General features: G+C 46.0%; 1 long non-coding RNA gene across 2 annotated transcripts in view; it reads right to left on the reverse strand.

The window, feature by feature from the left end:
* Positions 1–19,728, reverse strand: part of LOC123614927 (uncharacterized) — a 135,238-nt gene that overhangs the window by 17,665 nt on the left and 97,845 nt on the right. For both annotated transcript variants that reach the window (XR_012503581.1, XR_012503580.1), the window contains one exon: positions 11,421–11,543. This is a non-coding gene — a long non-coding RNA (uncharacterized LOC123614927). The remainder of the gene's footprint in view (positions 1–11,420; positions 11,544–19,728) is intronic.

Below are 19,728 nucleotides of genomic sequence, written 5' to 3' on the forward strand. Positions count from 1 at the left end.
CTCACGCACCCCAATGTTCACAGCAGCGCTGTTTGCAGGAGCCAAGACAGGGAAGCCACCTAAACATCCACTGACAGACGACTGGACAAAGCAGATGTGATACATACACACACGATGGAACACTACTCAGTCATTAGACAGAATGAAATCCTGACATTTGCAGCGACATGGATGGACCTAGAGCTGATCATGTGAAGTGAGGTACGTCAGACGGAAAAAAATACCATATGATACCTCTTATATGTAGAACCTAGAGAAAAAGGACACAAATGAACTTATTTCCAAACCAGAAACACACTGCAGTTTCCAAAGGGGAAAGAAGTGGTGGGGAAGGGAAAGCTAGGAGTTTGGGATTAGCAGATACACACTACTGTCTATAAAAATGAATAAACTACAAGGTCCCTCTGTAGAGCACAGGGAACTGTGTACAATATAACCCATAATGGAAAAGAATCTGAAAAAGAACATACACACACACACACACATACACACACACGCGCGCGCGCGCACGCGTGTAACTGAATCACTTTGCTGTACACCCTAAAACTAACATCATCTTGTAAACCAACTATCCTTCAATTAAAAAAAAAAGAAAGGGTGAACTCTTGCCTTCAGGCACCCAGCTGCCGTGAAGCCAAATGCATAACTTAGAGGCATTTGCAGACTTGACAAGTCCCCAACGTCACTACGTGGGTATTTAAAAGTCTATGACTCATCATTTTATCTCAAAGACGGTAACACAACCTCCATTTCTGCCCCGCATCCCTGTGCGAGGTCGTCAGACTGAGGCAGCGGCATGTGCACGACGGGGACGGCAGCCCTTCCCACGAAGCATCTTATGTTTCCCCTGGTTAAACTCAGCCCCGCGTCACAGCTCACCCTCCCGGGCCGCGGCCGTGCCTGGAAACCATTCCTTAGCACCGACGGTACACAAGCCCCCAGCTCCCAGGCGTGAAGGACAGGAGAGCACGCACAACTGAGGCCACGCAGCACAGCCCAGGTGGGACGCTGGCTGGTCAGTGACAGACGACACCTGCACCCAGTACCTGGAGGCTTGTTTGTTTCCTTCCTTCCTAAGGATTTCTGCCGTTGTCAGCACACTTTGTCATGGGGGAAATCCTCCGCATCCCGCTGGGACCTGAGACTGCCCTGACATAGACGCTAATCCACGCAAAGACTCTCGCAGGGCAAGCGGCCCCGCAGCCGGCCTGTGGGTCTCACCCCTGCCCGCGCCTTCGGCCCACCCGGGAAGGCTTCTGTGCCTTAGGCGGTGGTGGTTTCACGGTCCGGACGGCTGGGTCTCGTTCGGGAAAACTTGAGTCTGTGCTTCCGGGGGTGGGTCCCAGGCACTGGTATTTCTTCACACCTCTGAGCTGGAACCAGGGATCAGGAAAAACAAAACAGACAAACTCCAGGGGTAGGTGGATTCCGTTTATGGGATGTATGTTTCAGAGTTGTCACTTTTTAATCACATGTCACTGATACAAGCCGACTTTATTACGCCAAACCCCATCATTCTGTAAAACAAGCGGACACCGTCCAAAATTACAGAGAAAGCCAAGCCAAGGGCTGCCCGCCTCAGGGAGGTCCGCGCCATGCCCTTGGCCGGGCGCTCTCCGGGTGCGCTGGCCGGGAGAGGCCGCAGGTGTGCCCGCTCCCCTGCTCCGCGCTGGCGTGCCTCGCGGCCAGGACATCAGCAAAGGCAAGCGCTGAGGCTGATTTCCTAGCTGTGAACGGGAGCAGCCAAGGGTCCTGATTTCTCACAGACAACGCCTCCTCCTCTGGCAGCAGCTGCAATTTCTTTGCTCCTCCCCAGCATGGAAGCCAACTTTGCTTTGTGAATAATCAGCCCCAGTTTGGCCCAATGAAGCCAGGAGGCTTTGAGAGCGCTGTGATGGAGGTGCTGGGGCCGTTTCCACGTGTGGATTTCTGTTTGCAGCCAAATGATAAGCAAATCCTAGAGAACCTTTCCTCTTCGCCCCTGGTGGAGCCCACTTCACTTGAATGAACAAATTAGATCTCCCTTGACATTTAAAAAAAAATTACCCATCACCAAGTAGCACACTGTTTTTTTGGAAATAAAGCTCTACCCTACAAATAAAAATGCAGATGGCTTCTGGGAAAAGATCCCTTCTCCAGGAATCTGCAAATAGGAATTGCTAAAGAAAGCAACTTTGGGGCACAATGAAGACCATCGGTTAGAAAGACCACGAGTCTGATTTATACAGCCGTTCAATCTTAGGTGTCCTCCCTTACCCACTGTCTTTCAAATGACTTTCAAAATAAAACTGTATTTTGGCAAAGGCATTTATTTAGAAAAAAATCCCCACAAAGCTTATTTCACATAACATAATGCCTCGCAGGTCCATCCATGTTGTCACAAATGGTGAGATTTCCCTTTTCCAGGCTGAATAATATTCCACTGCATGTGTTTGCCTGTAGCCAAGACATGGAAATAACTCTGAAGTCCGCTGGCAGGTGGATGCATCTTGCGGATTTTACAGCGTCACTGAGACCCACGACTTCTGCAGGAATCAGGTGATGACAGTGATGTGGAGGGAGAGTGAAGACCTCATCATGAGATCGACTTGGGTTCCAATCCCAGCTCTGAGGCTTAACGTGTGACTCTAAAACCAGCCTCGGTGTCCTGAATCATCACACCCTCAACTGTAAACTGGGGAGGAGGGCCGCTGATTAAGGCTTCCTCCATGATTTAATGAGGTCATTTAAAGTCTCTAATAGCATCTTACACACTGTTGACACTCAGTTCCTGTAAATAGATGTACAGCGGCTTGGAATGATTTACAGCTTCTGGACATCAGGGGAAGCAGGGCTGAAATTACAGCCAGGCAGAAATGCGTCCTCCAAAGAGATTCCATCCCCAGAGAAACACTGATCAAGGGGGTCTCGGGTGCCTCTGCCCCCTGGTTACCGATCGCCTCAACCCAGCGAGAGCCCATGAACTATGTACCCAGCTGCCCCTACTCGTTACGCTGAGATGGTACCACTCACGACAAGACACCAACAAGGGGACACTGGCTTTTATTAAATATCACATGCAAATTGCCCATTTATTCCAGACAAGAGCAGGTAGAAAATATAGAGTTAAATGAGCTCATTAATTTAGCTTTTATTCAAGAACACTCTGACAACGTTTGACACCCAGACATGCTCATCGCATTCGAGATCTTGGGATCAGAAACAGTATTTTGTCAGCAGGAAATAATTATTGTTTTTTTTTTTTAGCAGGAAGCAAAAAGAATACCTCTGGGTAATGAATCACTGTCCGATCTGCTTCTGGATTAGCATTACTTAATATTTAAAATTGTCTGGAGGAGAGAGATCTTTTTTTTTTTTAATGAAACGTTTAAGTCTGCAGACGATGCTTAAATCTTCCGAGTTGCAAATGTCAAGGGGGAGCGCTGAGCTGAGGAGCGTTCACAGTCTGAATGGGAGGAACAGAAGCGGAATCTTACGATTCATACGTGCACATTGTTTCCACTTAAATCAGGAAATGATTTGGGGAGTCTCAGAAAAATATCTAAGGACCATTTAGGGGCATCGTGGGAAATGCCAAGAAAATTTAGGTCATGATCAGGAAAATATAAATGGAAAACACATTTCTAGAGGAGTGTGTGTGTGTGTCGGTGTGTGTCCTGGAAAACAACATGATGATTTGCTGCAGACACTTCAGCAGGACCTCCTCTGTGCAGCCCTGCTCTAAAGCCCTCCGCCCTCCATCGCCTCCTGTCACCCTCGCCACAGTCCTGTGCAGTTGGCACGAGGGTTCTGCCAGTTTACAGACCAGGAAGCTGAGGTGCAGACACGCTGAATGGCTGGCCTGGGGTCTCGCAGCCGCGAAGTGCAGATTCAAGTCCAGGCCCTCCGCTGGCAGCTCGTCTCCAAGTCCAGCTGCCTCTCAACACAGCTGCGCTCGTGGGCGAAGGAGGGACATCCCGCCCCATCTGCCAGTCTTGAGCAGAGAGGCCCTCTCACCCTCCCAGTCCATCTGCGGGAGGCTTGCTCATGTCTTGTTTCATCCAAGCCCCTCCAGCCCGTGCGGCAGGGACCAGCTCACCCGAGCCAGGCTCCCCTGTCCGTCTCCCATCACCTCCCCCGGGGCAGAGGGCAGGCTCCCAGGTAACGAGGACAGCAGAAGGGATGCGGGTCCTCACCGTCCAACCCACTTCCTCATTAGCTCCACGCTTCCTCTCAAGGGGCCGGCACCTCTCCTTCCAGACCTTTCCTGAGAGTCTAGAGCAGACGAGCTCTAGCTGGCTGCCCTCTGCACGCACCGATTTCCTCCCTGCGCCCACACCCCAGGCATCCCTCTGCCTTCCTTCCTCTGATAGAACCGTGTTGATACGTCCACTCTCTGTCCATGCCTCCCTTCCTCCAGCGGAATAAATGTGTGTGTCTTCCACGTACAACTGGAATTTGTTTTAACTGATCTTCACAACAGCCCTACCAATGAGTCACCACGCCCCATTTTATACATGCGGACACCAAGCCCCACAGCAGCGGGACCATCGGCACCGGGTCGCACCGCCTGTGCGTGGCGGGGAAGGGATGGGGGCCCGTGACCTTTTTCGTGGTACCACTCATCCAGCTCCACCCAAAGTGAGAGCTCCCCCTAAACCGCAAGAAGGTAAGACCAACGCGTTTAAGGGCTAACGCAAAGGACAAAAGGTGTGATTCCACAGACTTGGAGAAGAAGAGGGGGGAGAGAGGGGCGGCCACTCCAAAGGGGTAAGAACCCAGTTTGGGAGCAGATGGAGGAAGAAATGTGCAGAAAGTGTTAGCGATCATTTACATAATTAAAAATCAATGATTTGTCTGCAGATCACATAATATTTAGGGCGAGGATTCATATAGGAAACATGGCCGAATTCAGCAACCGGAAAAAAAAAGACTGAGCACGCGAGGAGACGAAATCGTGCTTTCAGTCAAACAAGGTTTTCGGTGCAGACTTGCGAGAGGAGATATTTGACGCTGTTCCCTGCATCTTGCCACAGAAATGGCCTCAAACGCCCCGGATTATGTGCACTTTGATTTTATTCTGTGGTACGACTATGTTTTGTTCCAACCATTTACAGAGAAGCCGTTTAGAGCTGGAACAATCATGATTTTTGCCAACGTCCAGGGTGATTTAAAAGATTGTAAAATGCACATTGCTTTGATTCAGAGCTCTGAAAGGATTCAGATGCAAATCTCACACCTTTATAGAGCTGACTGATACGTAACAAAGGCTTTAGAGCACTTAGCACAGGGTGGAAAGAACTTGCACTTGACTTTCACAGGAGTGTTGCTGTGGTTTGCAGTTGAACATCTATGTCCCTGTTGTGGTCAAAGAGAGGTGAGCAGAAAACTGACACCCCAAGCAAGAAATCTCTGGTACAAATTTTGAAAATTTGAAGATGGGTTGATAAAAACATGATACGGTGCTCACAGGGCGTAGAGGGACCGTCAGGGTTAGGACTAGACCCCTGGACTGTTAAGCGTGAGGGGCTTCAGGACTGGACAGAGGAGAGGACAGGAGGATTATGCAGAGAGCATCACTGACGACCAGCTCCAGTGCGCGGAGGCCTTCCCCACACACCCAACCCAATGCTTACGCGCCAGCTGGGTGTCTCACAGTTCAGCTCAGTTCTGACGCTGTTGACCCGGAGATGGCGCCACAGGAAGGGCTCAGTCCTACAAGACACCCCCAGCGCACCTCAGGCACCATTGCAAGTCCAGGTCACCTGTCTATAAGGCAGGGGATCCTACCCCTACCCCTTGGGTGCAACTCATCTGCCAGGACGGCTCACAGAACTCAGTCTGCTCACTGGATTCCTGGTTTATTACAAAGGATATTAAAGGCTAGGAGTCAACAGCCAGAGACAGAGATACGCAGGGCGAGGTCCAAAACAAAGGAGCTTCTGTCCTTGTGGAGTTTTGGGACCCGGCATGGTGGTATGCGGACAAATTCTGGTTCCCCAACCTGGAAGCTCTTCAAACCCTATGCCTTTGGGTTCTTACAGAGGGTTCATTACGCAGGTATGAGTGAATAAATCATTGGGCATTGGTGATTGAGTCAACCTCCAGCCCCGCCCCCTTCCCAGGACGTCAGGGGGTGGGACTGAAAGTGCCAACCCTCTCTTCGTGTTTGGTTTCCTTGGCAACCAGCCCCCATCTTCAAGGGATTTCGAAAGTCACCTCAGTGACATAAACCCCGTAGATACTGAAAGGGGCTTATTATGAATAATAAGAGCCAGTTCACATTTACGGCACGGAAGGGATTTCAGGAACCGAGGAGAAAAACCAAATATTATAACAAGAGATGCTCCCATTGCTCTTACTACTCAGGAAATTCCAAGGGGCTGAGGGGCTGACAGCCAGGAACCATGTTGGGTTATATGCCGACGCCAACCCCGAGGGAAGCTGGGAAATCGCACACTCACTAATGTTTCCCATCTCTGCAGCGCGAGAAGTGCTCTTCCAGGAAGGTCGAAGGGAACTTGCAGCCGAGAAGCTCAGCCACAGCATCACTCGTGTGAGTTACAGGGAAGGAAAAAAACTTAGTGGTTAAAAGCTTGGGCTTTGGAGACAGTCCCTGCCAGTTTTAAATTCTGATTTCTCAATCCAGTATCCTTATGACCTTGGGAAAATTACCCTGTGCCTCAGTGTCTACACCTGTGAAATAGGGTAAGATTAGAAGTTAGCTCATAGGGTTGTCGTGAGAGTTTAAGTTGACCTAAAATTGCACAGTCATCGTCCTGGTGCCCAGCAATAGATGTTATAGGCAAAAACAGACTGAGGAGAGAAACTGAGCATTTGTGAGCACTTGTGTCATGCATGGAGTGCAAGGATGTCACTATAATCACCATCATCACCATCACCACCAACATCACCACCACCATCACCACTATCATCATCACCACCATCACCACCACCACCATCACCACCATCATCACCACCACCATCACCACCATCATCATCACCTCCATCATCATCACCATCATCACCACCATCATCATCACCATCACACCATCATCATCACCATCATCACCACCATCATCATCTCAATAATCCTTTGAGAAGTAATGTGACCCTCCAGTGTCATGTACCTGGGACATCAGGCTCAGAGTGCACACAGAATGAATACTGATGGAGGAAAGGGCAGCTAAGATCAGTAGAGAGAAAAAGAATTAAAGGTTTTTATTAGTCTGTTTACTAGACACAGTAGATAAATGATCTTAAGAGCAAAGAGTAGGCGATGGAAAATTCCAACTGGAGATGCAAACACACATTCTGATTAGACTGAATGAGCAGATAAGCCGTTGGTTTTAAATGATTTTAAAAAAACCAACATCTGTGTGCTCAAGCCTGTATTTATCAGATGTGCCCTAAAAGAAAATGTGATGGAAAAAACCCCAACTGATATAATCCCAAATTAACTGAGTTAAAAGAAACAATGGATTATATTTTTACATCTTTCTGTTAAGCTAATAGGGCAATTACATTTAATACTTCTAATTTTCAAAAATTAATTTAAAGCAAATTATCTCCACTTAAGTAGACATAATAATAGAATCAAGCTAATAGAGTTTATTTTGAGAATGCAATAGGTATTTATACCACTGCTTATGGTTTATGTTAAGTGCTGTGTAAGTACGCTGTTATCACTATTATTAATAAATTATTTTAATTTGGTTGTAAGTTCAGAATCCATTTGCTCTTAACCCTTGAAGGGCTTTTAAATGGTCGGGTTATTTTCAGGAGCTCCGAGAAACAGATCGTTTAGAGACGCGGTGGCATTCATATCTGTAGACATCTGTATTTCCAATCCCTGAATAAGGTGTCCATTGCAATGCTGACAACAAAAGGCAAGACATAGCACCCTCTAGTCTGTTGGTCCAGAAGGACCCCACTGACATCTATTTCCTGATAGTTTTTCATTAAGGGCATCCTTGCCAAGAGGAAAAAAAACCCATACAATTTACATATACTATATATGTATATATATAATATATGTTTTTAAACTTAAAAAATTAAATATATAAAATATTTCCACATATATATACAGAGAGGGAGAAACTTAAATACACATAGAACCAAATACACTAGCAAGCAAGGCTTTACTTTTGGAAGATGAATAGAGAGATATAATTGATTTGTTTTTTACTAAAAAAAAAATAGGGTAAATGAGTTTTTCTAAATTTACATGTGGTGTTTTGGGGGGTGGTGATTCCATGACCTTCCATTTCATTTTTAAGTAAACGGATTTATTGAGACGGACTGCATACACCATGCAACTCACCCAATTAAAGGACACAATTCAGTGTTTCTTAGTATATTTTTGAAGTTGTGCAACCAAGACCACAATCTACTTTTAGAATATATTCAGCCCCCCAATGAAAATCTCATACCCATTGTCAGTCCCTCCTGAGTCCCCCCTGAGTCCCTCTGGTTCCCTGCAAACATAAATCGACTTTCTACCGCTAGCGATCTGCCTAACCTCGACATTTTGTGTAAACAGGATAATACAGGCTGCGGTCTTTCGTGACTGGCTTCTTTCACGTCCCGGGATGTTGTAAGGTCCTTCTATGCTGTTGCAGGGGTCAGTACCACACTTCTTTTTAGCACCAGATAACATTCCCCTGGAGGGACATCTGACATTTTGCTTATCCATTCATCGCTTGATGGACATTGGGGCTGTTTCCACTTTTTGGCGAGTCTGAATAGGGCGTGGTGTGGGTGTGGTTGTCCCTTCTCATCTGTCTTGTTGTCTTTTTTTTTTTTTTTAACATTTTTTATTGATTTATAATCATTTTACAATGTTGTGTCAAATTCCAGTGTTCAGCACAATTTTTCAGTTATTCATGGACATATACACACTCATTGTCACATTTTTTTCTCTGTGAGTTATCATAACATTTTGTGTATATTTCCCTGTGCTATACAGTGTAGTCTATTCTACAATTTTGAAATCCCAGTCTATCCCTTCCCACCCTCCACCCCCCTGGTAACCACAAGTCTGTATTCTCTGTCTGTGAGTCTATTTCTGTCCTTTATTTACGCTTTGTTTTTGTTTGTTTGTTTTTGTTTTTTAGATTCCACATATGAGCGATCTCATATGGTATTTTTCTTTCTCTTTCTGGCTTCCTTCACTTAGAATGACATTCTCCAGGAGCATCCATGTTGCTGCAAATGGCATTATGTTGTCAGTTTTTATGGCTGAGTACTATTCCATTGTATAAATATACCACTTCTTCTTTATCCAGTCACCTGTTGATGGACATTTAGGCTGTTTCCATGTTTTGGCTATTGTAAATAGTGCTGCTATGAACATTGGGGTGCAGGTGTCATCCTGAAGTAGATCCATCTGGATACAAGCCCAGGAGTGGGATTCCTGGGTCATATGGTAAGTCTATTCCTAGTCTTTTGAGGAATCTCCACACTGTTTTCCATAGTGGCTGCACCAAACTGCATTCCCACCAGCAGTGTAGGAGGGTTCCCCTTTCTCCACAGCCTCTCCAGCGTTTGTCATTTGTGGATTTTTGAATGACGGCCATTCTGACTGGTGTGAGGTGATACCTCATTGTAGTTTTGATTTGCATTTCTCTGATAATTAGTGATATTGAGCATTTTTTCATGTGCTTTTTGATCATTTGTATGTCTTCCTTGGAGAATTGCTTGTTTAGGTCTTCTGCCCATTTTTGGATTGGGTTGTTTATTTTTTTCTTATTGAGTCGTATGAGCTGCTTATATATTCTGGAGATCAAGCCTTTGTCGGTTTCACTTGCAAAAATTTTCTCCCATTCCGTAGGTTGTCTTCTTGTTTTATTTCTGGTTTCCTTTGCTGTGCAGAAGCTTGTAAGTTTCATTAGGTCCCATTTGTTTATTCTTGCTTTTACTTCTTCTAGGAGAAAATTTTTGAGATGTATGTCAGATAATGTTTTGCCTATGTTTTCCTCTAGGAGGTTTATTGTATCTTGTCTCATGTTTAAGTCTTTAATCCATTTTGAGTTGATTTTTGTATATGGTGTAAGGGAGTGTTCTAGCTTCATTGTTTTACATGCTGCTGTCCAGTTTTCCCAACACCATTTGCTGAAGAGACTGTCTTTATTCCAATGTATATTCTTGCCTCCTTTGTCAAAGATGAGTTGACCAAAAGTTTGTGGGTTCATTTCTGGGCTCTCTATTCTGTTCCATTGGTCTGTATGTCTGTTTTGGTACCAATACCATGCTGTCTTGATGACTGTAGCTCTACAGTATTGCCTGAAGTCTGGGAGAGTTATTCCTCCAGCCTCTTTCTTTCTCTTCAGTAATGCTTTGGCAATTCTAGGTCTTTGATGGTTCCATATGAATTTTATTATGATTTGTTCTAGTTCTGTGAAATATGTCCTGGGTAATTGGATAGGGATTGCATTAAATCTGTAGATTGCCTTGGGCAGTGTGACCATTTTAACAATATTGATTCTTCCAATCCAAGAGCATGGGATATCTTTCCATTTTTTAAAGTCTTCTTTAATTTCCTTCATCCATGGTTTATAGTTTTCTGTGTATAATTCTTTCACCTCCTTGGTTAGATTTATTCCCAGATATTTTATTACTTTGGGTGCTATTTTAAAGGGGATTGTTTCTTTACTTTCTTCTGTTGATTTATCGTTAGTGTAAAGAAATGCAACTGATTTTTGAACGTTAATTTTCTTTAGACTACTTTTCTCCTCTGATGACTGAAATAACTACACTTACCCACCACGGGTAGGATTTCTTACCCGTAAGTTTTAGTCTTTAAAAGCTTCTAATTGACTGCCCACATTAAATTTCTACCAATTACAGTCAAGTGAATGAAAAGCGAATGAATTATTCTCAAAATCGCATCAGTAGGGTGCATTCCATTTTTTATTCCGTGGCACTTTTTCAATGTTGAAAGTAGTAGATACGGTCAGACATAATTGAAATCTTTGCCTGTCTGTGTCTCTAAATAATGGAAATCTTCTCAAGTGTCTTCACCTGGTAATATTTAATTAAAAATATTGTGATGATTCACTCGTTTGGTTTCGTGCCTTCTAATTCTCCTCAGAGACTACAACAAAAGGATGAATTTTCTATGAACACGCAGCCTCAAACTCAATAAAGTAGAACTGAGCCACATTACAAAAGGCTCTTCTTCACTGAAATGAGAGACGAGACCTTTCCAATGGTGCTGCCCCCGCGAGCAAACCCAGGGTGTCCTTGACACAGGTCTCAGTGCCCCATCCCCGCCCAGCGCCCCCACCTGCTGAAATGCCGCAGGAAGGGGGGCCCGGAGGGGTGGCTGGAATGAGGATGGATTTGCTTTCCCCGGGTCAGCAGGGTGCGGACTGACCCAACGCGCCATCTTGAGATGCAAATTTGGACAGAAAATCAGGCGGACCCCGAAGTCACTTTACCTTCTCAGCGCTGTGATCCAGGAGGGAAAATCCAGGACGCTCTGTGCGACAGGTGTCCTCTCCTAAGCACCCAGGACCAAGGGGCTTCGTGCAACTTTATGGAAGGAGATCTGGCCAAGCAACCTGGTGAGAAAATACAGTTTAAGAAAATCAACATAGCGACCATAAGGGGTTGGAGAAAAACGGTGCCCCGCCCCTCACATCGCCTTCTCATCAGTCCTTACTGAATACTTGCGCCTGTTCCCCGTCAGCAGCAGGTGTTTGGAGAGGTCAGTTGGTGGTAAATGTGGTCTGTGCTGAGATCACAATGACTGAATACTGTGGGGTCTGGTCATGTGTCCTGCAGGTTTGTGGGGAATCGAGTGAAAACAGAGGAGGTGCTCTGTGTGCCCTCAGGATGTGGCCGCTGGCCTTTGGGCGACATAGTGGCCTACTTAGAGGGGACCTGTCAGGATGTCCGCTTGAACCCAGCCCTATTCCCTGGAGACTCAGGCCAGCGAGTCCCTATGCAGACTTTCCAAGTCCGCTGCTTCAGAGATGCTTCTGCGCTGTGTCCCTTCCCCAGCTCTTAACTCCTGAATTCTTTTCCGTGGCTCTGAGCAAAGTCAACCGCTGCCCCTCACTTGTTATCTTCTAGAGTGCAAGTGGGTTTTTTTTTGCTTCAGCCCAATTAATTTAGCTGGCGGCTTTTATATTTTAATTAAAGTGGCAGTTTTCATAAATATTCATCAAACACAAATAAGTTTCCAGGGTCAGCAGGCCATGTGCCAGGAAAGAAAGACAGAGATATTTTCCCTTCCCTGGAGTGGGCTCACACTCATGAATACATAAGCAGCTCTCCAAACTTAGAAGTCTAGCGCTCGTGCGTTTGTTTTATAAGAACTTGTTGAGGGCCAGTAGGTGTGAGGTGTGTGGATGGACCTGGATTGAACAAGACATCTACATCTGCCTACATAACTGTCTGCACATCTGCCCTCCTACCTGTGGTCCAGCTGCGCCTACAGTTACATCCATAACTCCCTCTCAGCATGTGTGTATCCGAGACACGTAAATACACAAATACACACGTATACACGTTCATGGACATACGTGTATATGCATAGATGTGGAACATGTACGTATGTATATAAAGTCGTGGACTGAAAAAAAATGCACAACCTAAAGGCTGAGAATTACGTTTTATTCAGTGGCCTTGCAGAGAACTTGAGCTTGAGAGGCAGCCTCTCAGATGACTCTGAGGGACGGCTCTGAAGAGGTAAGGGAGGAGCCAGGAGATGTAGGACATTTTGAAAAACATAAACAAAAACAAAACAAAACCCCCAAGTAGTCAGATTATCTAAAGATTACTGTTTATGAAAGAAGAAAGACATCTCAAGTTAACGTCAATGAATTTAGGGCTTCCTATGTATGGGAAGATGCAAGACTCTGGACTTGTTCAAATCATTCCTTTGATCTGCACCTTAACTATCTACGGCCAGTATTCTGTTTCCTCCATCCTGAATCCCCTCGGGGTGCTTAGTCGGAGAAGGGGGAGAGGGCTGCAGTGGCCACAGCATCCTTTGTTTCCTGATACAGCTGAGACATTCTTCATCCACGGAATGCACAGTTAGAGGAGAGGAAACAGCTCTATAAACACACAGGACGAAGTGTTAGCCGTGGCAGAATGACAGCCATTCTTCTGCATGTTCATCCATTCTGTTAGTCAGGACAAGCGAGGTTTTGCTGTACAACAAATCGCCCCGCACCCACATTTTAATGACTTACAGCAAGCGCAGCATTATAACTCACATGGGACACAGAGAGGAACTTTCATAAACAGGTTTTGCAGGTTCCCTCCCATCTACACACTGAGTTCATACTGTAATTATCTATTAAGATATCTCCCTGTTTAGAGTAGGTCCCTGTCTGCACTCTTTTAGGCAGCTAGGGGGAAGGTCAAAGGTCTTCCTGAGTCTTTTGGGTTTTGATAGTTTTCAGCTCAAAATAATCCACAAGCCAAAGAGACATTTTGGGGGTGGTAAATTTTGCTCCCCTGCAGAAAGAAAGAAGGAGAGAGAGACATTGGGAGAACCTCCTCTCCAGTCCCCTCCCCACCGGCCCTGCCCCAGAATCTCTGAAGCATCAGAGAGAAGAGAAGTGTTAGTAAAATCGGACAGTCTCCACGAACCGACCATTCCCACCTCCAGCACGGAACAAAGGAGGGTATCAAGGCGTCACTTTGTTTAAGTCCTGGCCTTTCTAAAGTGGCTGCTTGAAAGCAATTCTCATCTTCCTTCCTGTGACCGGGTTGAAAAACCCAAGCAGAATACGTTTGGAGCAGCTCATTAGAAGGGACCGTGAGTTTTGTGCAAGTCAGCTGACCCACTGCCACTAATCAAGGGAGGCTGAGACTTTCGATCTGGATGGAAACCGAAAGGATGAAGACACCCCAGCATTAGTTCAGAGAGAACCCTGGGTTTAATTGATGTCACCAGTTTGAAACACGCAGCGATGTGTATTAAGGAAAGAGGAGTTTTGCTCAGCGTGGGTAAGATTTTTTTCTCCCAATGGATACTAACAACATTGCTCACTGATGAATTCCAGCCATTTAATTTGTTCCTTTAAGTAACACGCACACACATACTGTTGGCTTCCCTATTCCGAAGCACTGTGTGATCCCTTTAGACATGCCGGGAAGGAAAGGGCCTTAGTCTGTCGAAGTTAGTGAAGCTTAGTGACTAAGCGACTGATTGAGGGCAACGGAGCAAAGGACTCCGCGTGACTGAACCATTCTGCAACCGAGCAGGACCTTCTGGGGCCTTCCGGGGACCTGGGGTGGGGTCTGTTCCTCGGAAAGGCCCCGCAGGGTCCTGCTCAGTGTCAACATTTGGTGATCAGAAGTCTTAGAAACAGAACAGAGGATTCTGTGAGTAGACAGAACACAGGAAGAGCATTTTCCTTAAAACACTGATCCGTATATACATTCCTTTTCGTATTCTTTTCCATTATAGGATACTCCGAGGTATTGAATCTAGCTCCCTGTGCTGTAGAGTAGGGCTTGCTGTTTATCTGTTTTACATACAGCAGTGTATTATCTGCTAACCCCAATATGTATTTATGTATAACTGAACCGCTATGTGTGCACCACAAATGAGCACAACATCGTGAACCGACTCTACTTCAATCAATCAATCACGCAACCAATATATATCAATCTCCCTCTCTCTCTACATATATATATATATATATACACACACACACACATATAAAATGCTAAAAAAAAACACCCACAGCAGCTCCCTGGTGCCAGGCTGCGAAAGAGGCTGAGCCTCCCACCTGTTCCCTCCTCCTCCGAGATGAAGGAAACCCCCAGTTGCTCGTCCTCGGGGCCTTTTAATTAATTGACCATCTTGACCTTTTATTTGTCAACCCCACATAATTAGCTTCATTTGGCTTCCTAGCTGCCCGATGGAACGTGCGAGAGAATTAACTCATTAAACTAATAAATCCATTATTACGGTTTGTTTACTTCCCTCGAGGCTTTGAGGAGCACTTGCTGGTTTTCAAATAATTAGTTACATGGCGAATTATAGAAAAGACCCTGGTTGGGGGGGTGGGGAACGTAGACTGTGCATCACACGGGGGTCACTTCCGCAGAGTCCCAGACTTCGGGGGCTTGCTGGTTCTGCACCTGTAAGAGTTTTCTCAGGACACGAGGGCCAGGGACAAAGGTCGCACGTGGATCTCAGGTGTAAAATGACGAGTCACAGAAATTAGACCAGGTGTCGTTCTCCAAGCTCCTCGATGCCTTTGTCTCCACGGTCCACCAGATGTTTGATTTTGAAAAAGTTAATTAATGTGTCCCGGCCTCTGAATCGTCCTCTTTGAAATGCAGACGAAATGGAGCATCCAGGGGTGGGCGGATGGTTGAGTCCAATCACCGGTGTCTGGTCCATCTTTGAAACTCAATCTGGGGTCACCTGCAGGATTCTCAGGTGCAGAAAAGGTGTCAGAAAATTAACACGTCACTGAAGCAGCAGCAGCTTTTCAGGGATGGAGATATGCTACTGGATAGAAGGTTAATACTGTTTTCATTACAGGAGGGTATGTATCTATTCCTGAAAAGGTGTCACTAAATTACTATGAAAACAGGGGGCAGTTTAGAGTCAAAGGAATATATTCTATTCTTGGTTCTCTCCGTTCACAGCCACAGGCTTGCACACTCGAATCCCCGTCATGCTGGCGTGCGAAGACGCGAGTAATCGTGTCTAGAAAACTTTGATTATTGTAGAGACACTGAACCACTGAATTTGGCTGGTAAGTTCTCACCTGCAATAACTTTTGAGAGGACCATTTGTATAAAACTGGGAATTTGGAGCCTTATTACAGGCGTTAGAAACATTTGTTTGTTTGTTTTTTCAGAAAAAAGAACAAAGTAGTGTGCAGTGATAAATGCCGGGATTTGGTCCTTGAATGTCTGGCTCTTTTACAGCTCAATTCGGGATAAAGGCTGGTGATGCTAATTTCTAACATAAAATTCCATCTGAGCTTAGACAGGCGATAGTGTTTGCTTCACTTAGGATGCTCCTTTATTACTAGACTATAATTGTAACAAACGGGGTACTTAGGCTGCCTTTATGGAAGCAACAATCATAGCAATAATAAAAAAAACGCAGTCATACCGCCTTCACTTAACCCCTGCCTTGGAGTATGTTTTACAGGAAGGTGTTGGGAGCCTTGGGGCTGAAGGCAATCAACGAGGTTCCTACGAAATGACCCAGGAGACATAAAGAAAGGCGGCCATGAAAGGAAGGATTTGGTTCCACGTGGAGGTTCTTTTTTATTTTGTTGACAGTCACATTTTACCTCCTGCTAACAAATAATCAGCTCTCCCATTTCTCCCAGAGCTCGAGGTGCCAGTAACCCAGCAGTGGGTGGGTGGGGCTTATTTCAGATACTCAAGAAAAGAAGGACCATAAAAGCACATCAGTAAAATTAAAAAGAATAAAAGCATAAAAATTAATTTAAAAACAAAAAATCAAGAAATAAACCACATTAAGTCAATGATACTTCAGTTTTATTTTTGTTGGTTTTATGGGTTTTTTTGTTTGTTTGTTTCTTTTCAAGGTCATGGATGCTATTTCAGGATCCCACTTGGATGGTGGGTTTGGATCTTAGTTTACAAATTCAGGTTTGGGAGAATTTCCCCCCAAATCATCATTTTTGTTCTACGTTTCACCTTCATTCCTCTCCTGAGCCCCGAGTCATCCAGGACGGCAGGAAATCCACCCCAGCCCGCCCAGGGTCGCCTTCATTCCTTCTCTGAGTCTGTGTCTAAGGATCGGAGAGCTGGCTGAGACACCTGGCCCTCGAGTCGTCTGAGACAGCAGACGCTCTTTCTGCCAGAGCTAGGATGTAAGTCCTGCCCTGACTCCAAAACTCACGCCACTGTCTGTCCCCCATCTCTGCACACACGGGGAGTCTGATTTGATCCAAGCAGAAGCAGCAGCCAGTGCAAACTGGTTCTGTTGCCTTTCCCCAACATCCACGCACTGAAAGTCTCCTGTCCTCCTGAGCTTCTGTGTGGAAAGTGTGAGTTTCAGTAGAGATATGGAGAGAAAAACCCAAAGGAGATCTCCAGAAATTATATATATATGATATAAATACATGATATATATGATATAATATATGATATAATATATGATATAATATATGATATAATATATATGATATTATATTATATATGATATATGATATCTGATATAATATATATGATATATGCTATGATATATGATATAATATATGATATTATATAATATATGATATTACATCATATATACAATCTCAAAAAGATCACTTAAAGATAACACTGATGTTTTTATCTTGGTGGAGGGATTCTGTACAATAATGACTTTACTCTGTAATTGTGGGCTGTCTTCCCAATTTTCTCTAATGAACGTTTGTATGAAAATAGGCATTTACGTAATGGGAAATGCATCGCCATTGTCACACTTAACAAGTGTCCTAATATTTGGCAGCTGTTACACATCTTACCCCAGGCTGCACAAGAGCAGAGCAGTTGACGCCTGCAGAATTCTCTAGAGGTGAAATAGCAAACTGGTCTCGGCTGCCATGCACACTCCCCTGTAGGTGGTGTTTGTTTTCACGTGATGAGAGGGATTCAGAGAGCAGAGCCGGGTCAGAGAGTCATGATCGACTAGTGATGTCTGCTATGAATATAAGTCGGGTAAACGTGGTTTGCCTCTATGTATGTACTGCCCCCAATTTACAACATCGTGGTAAGATAATAGTGATTAAACGTCTGTACTGATGTTGTCAAAGTAAACCTAAATCATTTTTGTTTCACAGAAAAACTCCAGATTAACAGAATCCACACAAAGCCAGTAATGAGACTTTCCTACCATAAATCCTCCCCACCCCGAGTCTAACACGGGTACCACCAGACACCAGAGCTGGTGCCACCCAGGGACTGCCGGGTGCGTTAGAAGTGAATAACGCATCTCTTGTTATCTCTGTATAAATAACACTAAAGGCAATATTAAAAATACAACCGCATATGTATTTATATATGCAAATCATGTTTCCCAAAAAAATAAATTGGGAAATTAAACTCATCGGCTCAACCTTAAGCTAAAAATTGCATGATTAATCCTTATTTTGTTTTCCTTTAAGCAAAGTGCAGACTCAAAAATTTGACTCTGGTAGGGTTCTAAGTGAATTGCTTAAGGAAAGCAATACTTTTAATTTTGTCACTTTCGCATGGCAGAGAAGCAATTTGGTTACCTAATTACATGTGATTTCACATAGACTAATTTATTTCCTCCTATTTAAATGATGCTATATTATCCTTCGAAATTGCCTTTTTTACAGCATTATTGATTTGTAATTCACATATAATAAACTCTATATATCGACAGCATGCAGTTTGAAAAACTTTGACATGTTTGTATCCATTAAACACTACCACAGGGGCTTCCGGGAGAAGATGGCGGAGTAGAAGGACGCTCGCAGGTCACCCTCTCCCACAAATACACCAAGACCCACATCTACAGACCCACTCAGCCGACCAGAGCACCTGTGGAACTCCGACAGAACATCGCCCTCTTCAAAAGATAAAGACGCCAAAAATCTGGTAGGAGAAAAAGAAAAAAGAAAGCACAAAAGGCAAAGCAGCGCGGGACGGGTCCCGCGGGGAGGGAGCAGCAAAGGAGGACTGGCGCTCGCTCGCTGGGTCTCCCCTCTCCAACTGAGAGGCCAGCGGGACAGAGGGGGAGCCTCCGAGGCTCGGATCTGTACAGAGCAGCCCTTGTCTGACAGAACTATGTTAAACGGGCACAGAGCGTCCCCCCGACACCCAGCCTGAGACGCGGGCCGGCAGCGGCGGGCAGGGCCAGGCTGCCCAAGCCGGGCGGAGGACGGGGGCGGCTGCACGGAGGCAACCCTGGGGGACTACAAGGGGCTGCGCGCCGTGGCTGTGGGTGCACAGGGCAGAACAACCTGGGCCCTCCATAAAACAGCAAGGTTGATGTGCTCTCGGGGGAAGGGTGCGCACCCCCATCTCTGAAAACCCGCGGAAAGTTTTCGGGGGAAGAGAGGCGGGGCTCAGGCACAGCCGCCATATCCTCCGCGCTGAGCACTCGGGCGGGGGCGGGGGCGGGGGCGGGGGCGAAACCTGCATCCGCACCGAAGGGCTCAGCAGCCTCAAAGGCCAGACTGAGACTGGCCTGCAGCCCGGGGCAGACAGGATCCTTCCATCCTGGTCCCTCAGAGAACTTGCTCCACAAAGACAAACAAGGAGCTGGGTTCTGGCTCGGAGCAGGGACAGGGCTGTCCCTCGGTCTTCCCCGAGCCCACCCGCGGAGCGCCGACCAGGGCGGAGCGCGCAGCCGCACAGAGCAGCGGAGCTACCGGCGGCGACGCAGGTAGAGCGAGAGCGGCCCCCCGCCTTTCGGGCAGGAACACAGCCCCTGACCGAGGTGCTGGGAGGGGGCACGACCCGCCCTCCTACCCGGCCAGTCTGCAACATCTGACTGCGGCATCCGGAGGGGCAGCGACCCGCCCGCCCACAGCAGAGAGCTGCACCTGACCCAGTGTTAGGAGGAGGCGCGCTCTGCTTGCCGACAGGTGCTGGGAGCAGCACAGAAGAGGGCGCCAACGGAGGGCCTCTGAAAACAGCAAGCTGAGCTTCCAAAACAGGACGAAGACAGAAAGACTTCACATTAAAAGCACACAGGCTCCAGGAGAACACCGACAACCCCCCCCCTTTTTTTAAAATCTGTTTTTACCTGTTCTATTTTCTATTACTCTC

The sequence above is a fragment of the Camelus bactrianus genome, chromosome 32 (assembly GCF_048773025.1).
Source record: "Camelus bactrianus isolate YW-2024 breed Bactrian camel chromosome 32, ASM4877302v1, whole genome shotgun sequence".
NCBI classification, from domain to species: domain Eukaryota; kingdom Metazoa; phylum Chordata; class Mammalia; order Artiodactyla; family Camelidae; genus Camelus; species Camelus bactrianus.